We start from the raw sequence: 11,347 nt of genomic DNA, 5'->3' as shown, positions 1-11,347 counted from the left end.
ATACGTACATGTATCAAAATGTGTTTCTCTACTCGACCATCCTCATTCTAAAGAGTCATTTGGTTCCCCCTTGATCAAAGGCTGATCAAAACCAGTGCTGACTGAAAATTATGGATGGAAATTTTGTTCAAATGTCAGCCATGAAATCCATCATTAAATTGTACATTTAAATTTGCTCCAACATTATTCTATTGAACCTTTGGCCATTTTGTTCCATTAGAAACATCCTTAAATTTGATTAGTAACAGCACCACAACTGCGAAGCCAAACTGAACAGTGTTCAACTGAGTATCTTACAGCAAAATGGGAATCATAAAAACTTAATAAAATAACTCACATGAAAATGAATGATTTCTACAATGTTTTTATGCCACAGGACACAAAAATATATCTGCAGCATAATTTTGCATTTAGCTTCATTTTATACATTTTTTTGTAAAACAGTTAACAGATTGTTACATGGCATCTATAAGGACACAGTCCAGATTTAGAGCTTAGAGGCACTGAGAGATCAAGCTGAACTGCAGAGTTTGTGTCACGTCCCAAACACAGATGTTTTAAAATTGTCACTTTGGGATTCAGTCAAGAGACTTTAGCCCTTTGTACATTTTTCCTTGTGCTTCTAGTAGTTATTTTGCCAAGATTTTACTCATTAACTTCTTAGTTAAGAGTTGGCATTACAATAAACACTACCTAACCCCCCCCCCCCAAAAAAAGTCCACCTTTAGCTTTGATTATGGCAGCATTCATTGTGACATTATTTCATTAAGCTTCTGTAATGTCACAAGATTTATTTCCATCCAGTGTTGCATTAATTTTTCACCAAGATCTTGTGTTGATGACGGGAGAGCCCGACCACTGTGCAAAGCCAGCACAACGGTTGGGCTCCAGCGCATCTCAAAGATTCTCAATGGGGTTCAGGTCTGGACTCTGTGGTGGCCAATCAATGTGTGAAAATTATGTATAGTTTTCCCGAAATAACTCCTTCACAATTTGAGCCTGATGAATCCTGGCAGTCATCTTGGAATAGGGAAAAAAATGATGGAATAACCTGCTCATTCAGTATATTCAGGTATCAGCTGACCTCATTCTTTGGACACATAATGTTGCTGAACCTAGACCTGACCAACTGCAATTACCCTAGATCATAGCACTGTCCCCACAGGCTTCTACAGCAGGCACTGTGCATGATGGCTGCATCACTTCATCAGCCTCTCTTCTTACTCTGATGTACCCATCACTTTGGAACAGGGTAAATACTCATCAGACCACATGACCTTCTTCCATTGCTCCAGAGTCTTTATTCACTGATTAGTGGCTTTATTTTGGCTATACAGCAGCTAAGTCTCAATTCCTTGAGTGTCCTTCACATTGTGAATGTAGAAATGTTCTGCTAATGCTAATTGTTAATTGGTGACTCTAAATTCTCCCAAGAAGTGAGTGTGAATGGCTGTTTGTCTCTCTGTGTTTGCTCTGCGATGGACTGGACTGGACTGCCTCTCACATGTTACTTGTTGGGATAGGCTCCAGCTTCCCTGTGACACTTAATTGGACTAAGCAGTGCAGAAAATGAATAAATGATTTAAAAAAACATTCTGGTTTCACATTAAAGCAAACAAAACGGATTACATCAAAATATCACTTTCTTGGAACAGAATTAATGCACAAAATGTGCATACAGAGCAGACATGCTACTAAAATACACTGCTCTGAAAGTTGGAGCTAAGTGGCAAGAACAGAAAGAAAATAAATTTTATGTTTATCCAAATAAATTCAACCTTTTTGTGATTTGTGACTGTTTCACGTTTTTTCATTAGACCAAGCTCGAATATGAGTCACTTGGGAGAACACAGGTACAATAAGGACCAATAATAAGGCAACAATACCTTATTATAAAATTCTCAACCAACAGTGCGTTTTGATGCAGAAATGAAGCACAATAAATGCCATTGTATGTACATTTTAAACTTATTCATAGGTGGCCTCTTTGCTGAAAGCTTGGAAATATTCATATCTTTGGGTGCATTATTACCACAAATATGACTCAGCTCATGAGGTTTATCATATCATATCAGCTGCTGTAATCTGAATGTGAGCTATTTTGGAAATTATGACTCAGTGCAAAACATTGTTACTAATGTTAAAAAACAGCTGATATTTGCAGTTGGAGGTGAGTAAACATGTTTTTTCTGTAAATAAGCAACATCACACCACATTTTAAGTTGGAACCCAAGCATCTCAGCATATACAGCAAATTATTTTTTTCTTTAGTAAAAGAGTAAATACTTGGAGTTCAAATTATGTGGCATTAGTGCCTCATCAGGTAAAGCTGATTTTAGACGACGCCATAATTATTCCTTGGATTTTTGATTAGTAACTGGCTGCTTATAGGAAGATGATTGTGTTGTGTAATTACATATGACCAAGATAACCATATTGCTATTTAAAAAGATCCCAACTACACACTTTTTTTTTTTTAATACCTTGTCCTGTCCAGGATCATAGCAAGCAGAATTATGGTCTAGTGGCTGTCTTGGGCTGAACAAATTATTTGCTTTGCCAAGAGGAGCTTTATGGATAGAAGGCCCCCTATTGATAATTTAGGTGTTCTTCTTTATTATTCAATTTGTCTATTGTTTATTTTACATATTTATGCTGGGCCTGACAAAAGGGTTTGGGTGGTGGGAGAAAGTAAACGAAAGAAGGTAAATGAAAGAGAAAAAAGGAATAAAGAGATGAAGAAAAAAAAGGATACACCAGATATAAGGTAACAGCATCAGCTGTTTAATCTTAGCAGAAAAAACAGACATACAGTTGCTACACCTTTTAGGAAACAAACAAAAAAATTATCAGAAGCACCTATAAAAAGACATACAAGCTGTAGAAAAAAAAATCATTAATCACAACAACAAAAACATCAGCAACACAAAGAAAAACATGAACATAACTGTAGTTGTTGGGGATTAAACCCACAACACGACACAGTGACTCTCTACATGCAGGTTACTAAATGACCACCACAAAGATCAGAGCCACCCCAGGGGGCCACGAGACCCAGGAGACCAGCTGCACTTTAAGAGCACGTAACCTAGCTAGCCCGCCACCAAGATGACCATCCGCCCAGAGGGTGGCAGAGGAAGGCCCCAGCCAGAGTTCCCCATGGCCAAGTAGCACTGGCCCCAAGAGGGCACCTGGTGGGCCTCTGCCAACCCCATGCCAGCCCTCCAAAGACATACAGAGCACAGGGCCAAGGGCCCCAGGAGCCCAAGAGCAACCCACCCCTCAGGGCAGACGCACCAACCCAATGCCCAGGAGGACCAGGTCCCCCCCGGACAGCCACCCCCTCCCTCCCATCCCATCATCCCATCCAGTCCCCCCACCCCAAAATACCCTCCCCCTAATCCCTCCCTCCCACCCTGTCCCCCACCCCCAAATTCCCCATCCATCCCTCTTCCCTCATACCCTGTCCTATAACCTGTCCTTCCCTCCTATCCCCCCCCCCCCCCCCCCCCCCCCCACCCCCCCCCCCCCCCCCCCCCCCAACCCTGTGCACACAAGCAGATAACCACATTAACACACACCCTGTCCCTACTTCCCCGACCCACCAACTCCAGAGGATGGCCCAATCCAGCAGCAGAACAGCAGTCCCTAGTTCCAGACCCAACAACTCTTGCACAACAAGAGTGTGAGAAGACCCTCCCATGCTAACCCTCACTCAGGGGCCATAACCACTTAGCTCTGGCTTGATGCCACCTCCCCAACAGCCCCACCTGCCGGATACCATGTGGCACAACCCCCACAAGTCATATTAGTGTGGTGTTAGTGTTTGTATGTTTTTGTGTGTTGGTGACTAAGTGTATTTAAAACTAAGGAGTGAGACATTGAAGGGAGCAGCAAACGAGGCCACTTGGATGGCCCCGTCTGCAACAAATCCAGACTACACTTAATACATGAATTGTCTCTTAGTTTCTAACATTGGGAACAAATTTTCCCCAGGGCCAATGTAGCCAATCTCTTCAACCATATAACATTTTACTTATATTTTTTCCACAATCATTGTTCAAGTTCCTCCCCTCTATTGAGCAAGCCCTTCTGATACTGTTTGGAGGCATCCCGGGGGGGGGCACACCTTACCCTCTGATTATTAGATTGGAACAAATAAAGCAATCAACATCTGTGAAATGTTGGGAAAAGTAATTAATGTGTTCTTCCTCTGTCATCCCCTGGGCCTCAGAAACACTGAAGAGCTCCTTTTAGGGCTTTAGTCCTCAGAATGAATTACGGTAACATGACATGGACAAAACATGACAGAAAAAGACTAGAAGACTACAATGAAATGGTAAGGTCTAAAGCAGGGCTACTCAATTCGGTCCTACGAGGGCCGCAATCCAGCAGGTTTTCCATGTATCCCTGTACCAACACACCTGAGTCAAATTAGGTGGCTCTAACAGCCAATCAGGTTCTACACAATGACTCATCAAAAAACCTATAATCATGTTTTAGGAATACCCAGCCTCTAGAGGTCATGAGAATGTGAATTGTATTGTATATTGCTGTAAATAAGAATACACAAGGCTTTTAAGAACAGCATGGCTGGCAAGCACCCACCTTCTGTCTTCTGTCTTACAACAGGCCTCTGACTGGGAGCTGAGGGTGAACTTGAAGTGAAGGCTTGTCTTCCTGCAGGATGTGGCTTCTCGTGTCACTTCTCTCCAACCCCAACATCAGCCTCCTATCTAGGAGTGCAAAAAAAAATCATAGTAGCTGTGCTGACGTACCCCCCAGACAGCCACCCGGCACAAGCCAGCACACACCCCGATGTTCCAGCCACACACCCCGAGAACCAGGGTGCTGTCGGCCCCCTCCCCCCACTCCCCACCTGCACCCTATATAACCCCACACTCACACCCTCCCCCACGCCGCACCCACAATCACTCACCACCACACAGTCACGCCACACCCAACCCACCCACCATGCCCTGTGGGGGACACCCCAGGCGGACCAGAGGACAGCGAGCCCCAAGCACCCCCCCTTGACCCAACACCCACAGAGCCAGCAGCCCACCAGCGCAGCCACCCCGGGACCCGGCCCCGGGGCAACCACCTCCCCCCGCCCGCCCCTGGCCACACACAGGGGAAACAGGGGTGTGGCGTCGCCACGGGGTGCATCCAAGGAGACCACTGAATGGTCTCCTCCGTTCCACCCGTGTGTGTGTGTGTGTGTGAGACAGAGGGAGTGGGAAGTAAGAGGGGTCCGGGGATGTACGTCCAGAGGGAAGCAAACTTCTGGATGATGAGCCTCTAGTGGCATTAGGCACCCCTGCTCCCCAGGAGGCCCCCCAGGGCAAGACAGGCCAGGAGAGGCCGCCCCCCACGACCGGGCCACTCAGGGACCACAGCCAGTGAGCCGCCACCAACCCTGGAAAGTACCCACCCTCCCACACCCCTAACGGGGAATGAGAGGATGGGGACAGCGGCAGACCCACGGCCCACCACCCCCAGGCCCGCCCAGCCCCCCCCCCCCCCACAAGTGCACTTAACCCCGCCCCAACCACACACAGAAACACATGCACACACCTGCTTCCTTGCACACTCCCGCTCATCCTAACTCATATATGCCCTCTCAGCCCCACCCACACAATATAAACACTCACACAGCATCCAACCCTCCCACTCTCACTCCCCAGACACACCCCCACTCATCCTAACGCATGCATACACACGCACACAAACATACCACCACATCCACACAAACATCATCCAAAGTACATACACACACACAACATACAGGCATCCCTGTCTCACACCCCAGCACCTCCCCCTATAATCCCCCGAATTCCACTCAGCCCTCCTTCAAACCCCTGCACCCCCACTGCCCCCGGGCCATACCCTGGGTCCCAGGGCGTCAACCAGACACCAGGGCATGCACCAACCCACACCACAGCAGCACATCCGGGCAGGCCCAGACCCCTGGCACACATGGACCCCACCACCCCGAAGGGAGGAGGACCACCCCCGGGCACCAGAGTTCATCATTACTTAAAAGGACTGGTCACTTCGTAGTTGCATGCTTCACCACAGGTCAAAGTCCCTCTTTAGAAAATGTTTTTTTCATTCCCACTAAGTGTAGAACCTTTCTAGTATATTGGAAAATCATCCCTGAACATTCAATGAATGAGACCAAACAGGTTTATGGCAGGCCTAAACTCCTGACTTACTCATTAATATACATCTGGAAAGATTTAAATCAGTCCTTATTGTCACCAATGCGATCCACATGGTATCTGTCACAAGCAACACAGACTCCTTTGTTCTCAAGAAGCCAAAAGCAAGGAGTTGGATAAGGGGGTCAACCTAAAAACCAAAAATTTACATCAAAGAAGAAACCAAGAAACAAAGATTTTGTCATAAAACACATGAAACAAAAGGACGTGGTAATGCGACAAAGAGCCAGATAGTGAATCTATTGTTTCTTTTGCACACACCAGTCTGTGCATTTTTGTCACTAATTTGTAAGCATAAAGACTTTGTAAAGTGTTTTCTGTCCATCTGCTTAGGGTTGCTAAGTGTCTCTACACTACCAGTCAAAAGTTTGTACACGGTTACCAATTAGATTTAATGGGAAAGTGTGTCCAAACTTTTGAAAGGACAGTTTGACCGACACTCATAATTTTTCTTGCTGACAACAAAGATTGACCACTCTTGTCTTTAAGTGGCTAACACAAAGCTTTAGCTACATACCCTACTATTTGGCTTATCTTAGAGAATATTAGCATAACTTAGAAAAAAAAGCTATGATATGATTTGAAGATAACACAAAGCATCTGCATCATACTGTATACATGCACACTGTGCCTATCAAATAAATGTAATAAACTAAAATAGGCACACAGTAATTGCATCATTTAACTCAGAAATTTAACTTTACTTCATTGCCTTTTTGTGAGGTAAGTAAACCACATGCAATCATTAGGTGTATCAGATATACCTGTAAGCAAAGGCTACAATCACAGTGACTTGGCTTAGACCCCAAAAAGTCAGTGAAAAGTTTTTCAAGAGCATTGTGGAAGTCCGAACCAGATTTTCCTCTTTGTATTCTTTGTATATTTGTTTTAAATATTAACCCTCTGTGGGGATTCTCCCACAGAGGGTTAATATTTAAAAGTACGTTAATTTTCTTTAAAACTGAAAATGAGTTGATTGAGATCAGTTTAATTTCACATGGTACAACTCACTTCTAACCTGAGCCACGTAAACACTATTTTTTTTTAAATAAGCCATACTTTAAAACCCTTTGTCATGCATGAATTCTCATAACTTAAACCAATACAAAATTCTAAAATTTGGTTAGAAACTTGACCTGTATGTCTTCTTCATTCTCTTTTATTTTACATGAGCAAAAAATTATTCATCTTACATCACCCTTCTCATCATATTTTCTAAATCTGCAGTGAAACTTTCATGTTTGTCTTAACATGTGCAGAACTATCTAATTTAAGATTGAGTTAGTCTTAAAGGAATCACATTAAATTCAATGCAATATCCAATGTAGAGATAATATCATGAAGATTATGCACAATATTTAACAAAAATAATCACTTTATTTAAAAAAAAAAAACATGTAATTTGCCATGTTTTGCTTTATTATCTTGTTTCTTTAACCAGTTCTGCTTTGGATTATATAACTTCTCTGCTCTTTTTAGTAAACCATGAACACATTGAAGTCTGGACTCATTGCAGTTAAAGTGATTATTGGAGAAATGTGGAACAAAATAGGTTTATGTTGTTAAGACCTGACATGACTCTCTGTTGATTCCTTGCTGACTGTTGGAGGATGTGCTTTTGATTGTGTTGCATGCTCTGCTGGGATCACAGAGGAACACAGAGTTTGTCTTTTGCCTGAAAAGAAGACCCAGTGATTGCCAATCCCCCTTAATAAAATTACAAACATCTGAAGAACATTTTTTAGGCCGTATTTTTGAAGAGCTCATAGTTTGGCAGCTTCAGTCTTGTGGTTTGTTAAAAAAGAAAACTAGTCTGACAAATAAGCTGCCCCACACTTATATGTTTTACACAAACACAAACAAGCCATAGGCTACTCAAAATCAAAGCACTACTAGGCCAAAGTGTGTGTAACGCTACCTGGCCCAGGTTGCTCTATCAAACTAGTAGTTTCAGATGGGAGTGGTCCACTCCCAATGGAGTGATGTATCCAGGACGGGTCATAAGATCCTCACTCTATAGTGGCCCTCTGGGGACACACAGAACTGGGGCCACATTGTTCACTGCCATCATTGTGCACAAGGATTTCCCATGGATCAAATGTTACAGTCTTCAAACCCAGGGGTCTCAGCGCACTCATTGCTGCTCAATGAGCACGATGGGAGACAAGGTCGTTCACAGTTTCTCACTGATCTGGCCACACTGGATGCAGTCCCAGTGGCTCATCGTGTGGGTGCAGAGTGGGAGTGTGGGGATGATAATGAGGAGTGCTTGAAGAGGGTGAGGTTGTTTGACAGGGCGATAGGAAGGGGAGAGTTATACAGTAGTAAAAGAGGCACAGAAAGCTTAGTCACAAAAGCAGGAAAGCAAACTTTTTTGCACCTACATACAAGTAGACCTTTCCATTCCAGAGCAAGGTTTTATTTTTGTGTCAGTGTGAGACCATAAGTCATCATGAGACCAACTTCTGCCATACTTGGCCCATTTATTGGTCTCTTGAGGAAAAATAAAAGATAATCATGTTATAAATTGCAATGATTTATCTCAATGTTTTCCACCAATACATTTTGTGAAAAACTAAGCTATTCATCTAGCTAACCAAAATATATATACATCAAATTTATAATAAGTTTAAAATAAAACTAGAAAAAATACAACTGCAAATTCTACAGTTCAAATAAAATTTGAATATATTGCTTCACATATATGTGTTGATTCCTGGAAGTGATTCCTAAATGTGTGTTACATAGAGTCAACTATAACAATTATATATACATAAATATATATATAGATATAGATATAGATATAGATATAGATATAGATATACGCTGTAATAAAATTATAATATATAATATATATTATATTATATAATTTCATCCTTTTCATACTGCAACACATTAACAACTTAACCCCTTACTAAAAAAGTCCACAGTTACCTGCTGAGTTGACATGGGTACATTTTCATTATAATTCATTTTTGAAAGCTTGAGACTTTTGTACAAGGTTCAAGTTTCTTAAAAGATCTGTGTCTTGTGATGCCAAGGGGAGTGACCAGAAACCTGACCGGGTTCTGGTTAAATATGTGTTTGATGTTCTCAAAGATTTAAATATGACACCTTTCTTTTTTGTTGTAAACAAGTGGTCAATGAAGCCCAGCTCTACAAAAGAAAAGCATAAACATAACAAAGTAAAAACAACAGCCTGAAGAAGAGGTGATGATCATTTCACATTATTATAGCAAGATTTCAGTGAGACCTTTCACATAGTTAAGTTGAATTTTTATTGCATTTGTTTACCACATTCTTTTAATGGATGGAAGATGGTGAGATTCAATTTTTTTATTTATTTATTTTTTTATTTATTTGTCATTTTTATATGAGTTACGTGCTTCAAAACTGAACTGGAGTGATGATATATTCTTTTCTTCTTCTTTCAGACTTACATGGTTTTCATTGATAAGTCATGAAACACTGAAAAGTTTAAGAAGAAATTCACTAACTCCATCTGGTGGTGACAACTGCAAAAATAGAGGAAACAGGGTCATCCATAACTACTTGTGATATAGTTTATCTTATCGACATCAATAGCAACATTTAGATTATTTCCTATCTTTGAGGTAAAACATCCTTTTTGTCCATTTTTTATTTTTTATTTTTTAATTTTTTTCTTGTCCTGTCCAGCATCATAACGAGCAGAATGATGGTCTGACTGCTGTGTTGTGCTGAACAAGGGGAGCTTTATGGGTATAAGGCTCCTTTTAATCCTGATTAGTAATAGGCTCCTCTAATCTGATTCATTTATTTATTTATTTACTGTTATTTATTTACTTCAAATTATGTAATTTATGTAATCTTCCTGGATCTGACCAGAGGGGACAGAAAAAGAAGGAAGACAGCGAAAAGAAGCAATAAGGAAAGCAAAAAGAGGAGACAAAGACACAACAGATAGGAGGACCAGGCCCCCCCCAGACAACCACCCGGTGATGGGCCGGCACCCACCCCAATGTTTCAGCTGCACACCCCGGAAACCAGGGCATCATCGACTACTCTCCCATCTTTCTACACCACCCCATCCTCCCCCCCACGCATTACCCCCATCTATCCCCCCTACAACCCCTCACTCCTGTGCCGTACCAATGAACACGCACTTTCACACATCACACTTTACCTTCTCACCATGCCCTGTGGGAGACCCCTGTTAGACCAGATGAGAGCCCCATATCTGGCCCCCACCACCAACCCTTGCCACCCCTCCACCACATCCCACCTAGATGCAGCAGTCTGGGCACGCCACTCAGCCCCCCTTCAAACCTCTACACCCCTCCTACAGACCCAGGCCCCACCAGTAACCACGCCCCACTACCACAAGGCAACACCAACTGCAGACCCCCCACAGCGCCTGACAGGGCCACACACACTGCAGAGCACCCCAGATCCCCACCATGGGAAACCATCAAGAACCTGCAACCATTAGACACCCCCCGCCAATATCCAACCCCCAAAGCGACAAGGTCACAATCCACCACCTACACTAAGTAATGGAGTTAATCACAGGGGACCAGAGGGAGTGAAATTCAGCTAACTGGTTCTTTGAGGAGGCAGACATTGTCTTAGTACTGATGTGGTCTAGTAAGAGATTCCCAAACTGCTGAATATACAGATTATTTTTGGTTTTCCACTTCACAAGGATAGTTTTCTTTGCGATGCATAAGACTGTATCATTTGTGCAGAGTTAATTACAGTGTTAATTTCACCCAAATCACTTAGTAGACACAGTGTGGGTTTTGCAGGAATATTAAACATGCTGACATGTTTTCACATACCTGAAACTAGAACCTGTGGACAAGTGTGCAGGACCACAAGACATGGAACTAGCTGTCAATCATGTTGTCAGTGCAACGTGAGCAAATATTTGATTGTGACAGACCAATCCCGAACTTCCTTTGCCCTGTGTTATGAGTTCTATAAAGAATTTTGAACTGTATTAGCTGCATATTTGAATTCTTAGTCATTTTAAGATGGTTTAAACATATTTGTGACTATTCATTTTTAATAAAGTTATTGGGTAAGTCTCATATATATATATATTTATATATATATATAAATTTCTGTCTGTTTTCTGCCAT

This window comes from Melanotaenia boesemani, chromosome 11 (genome assembly GCF_017639745.1).
Source record: "Melanotaenia boesemani isolate fMelBoe1 chromosome 11, fMelBoe1.pri, whole genome shotgun sequence".
NCBI classification, from domain to species: domain Eukaryota; kingdom Metazoa; phylum Chordata; class Actinopteri; order Atheriniformes; family Melanotaeniidae; genus Melanotaenia; species Melanotaenia boesemani.
Note: the sequence above shows the minus strand (reverse complement) of the source record.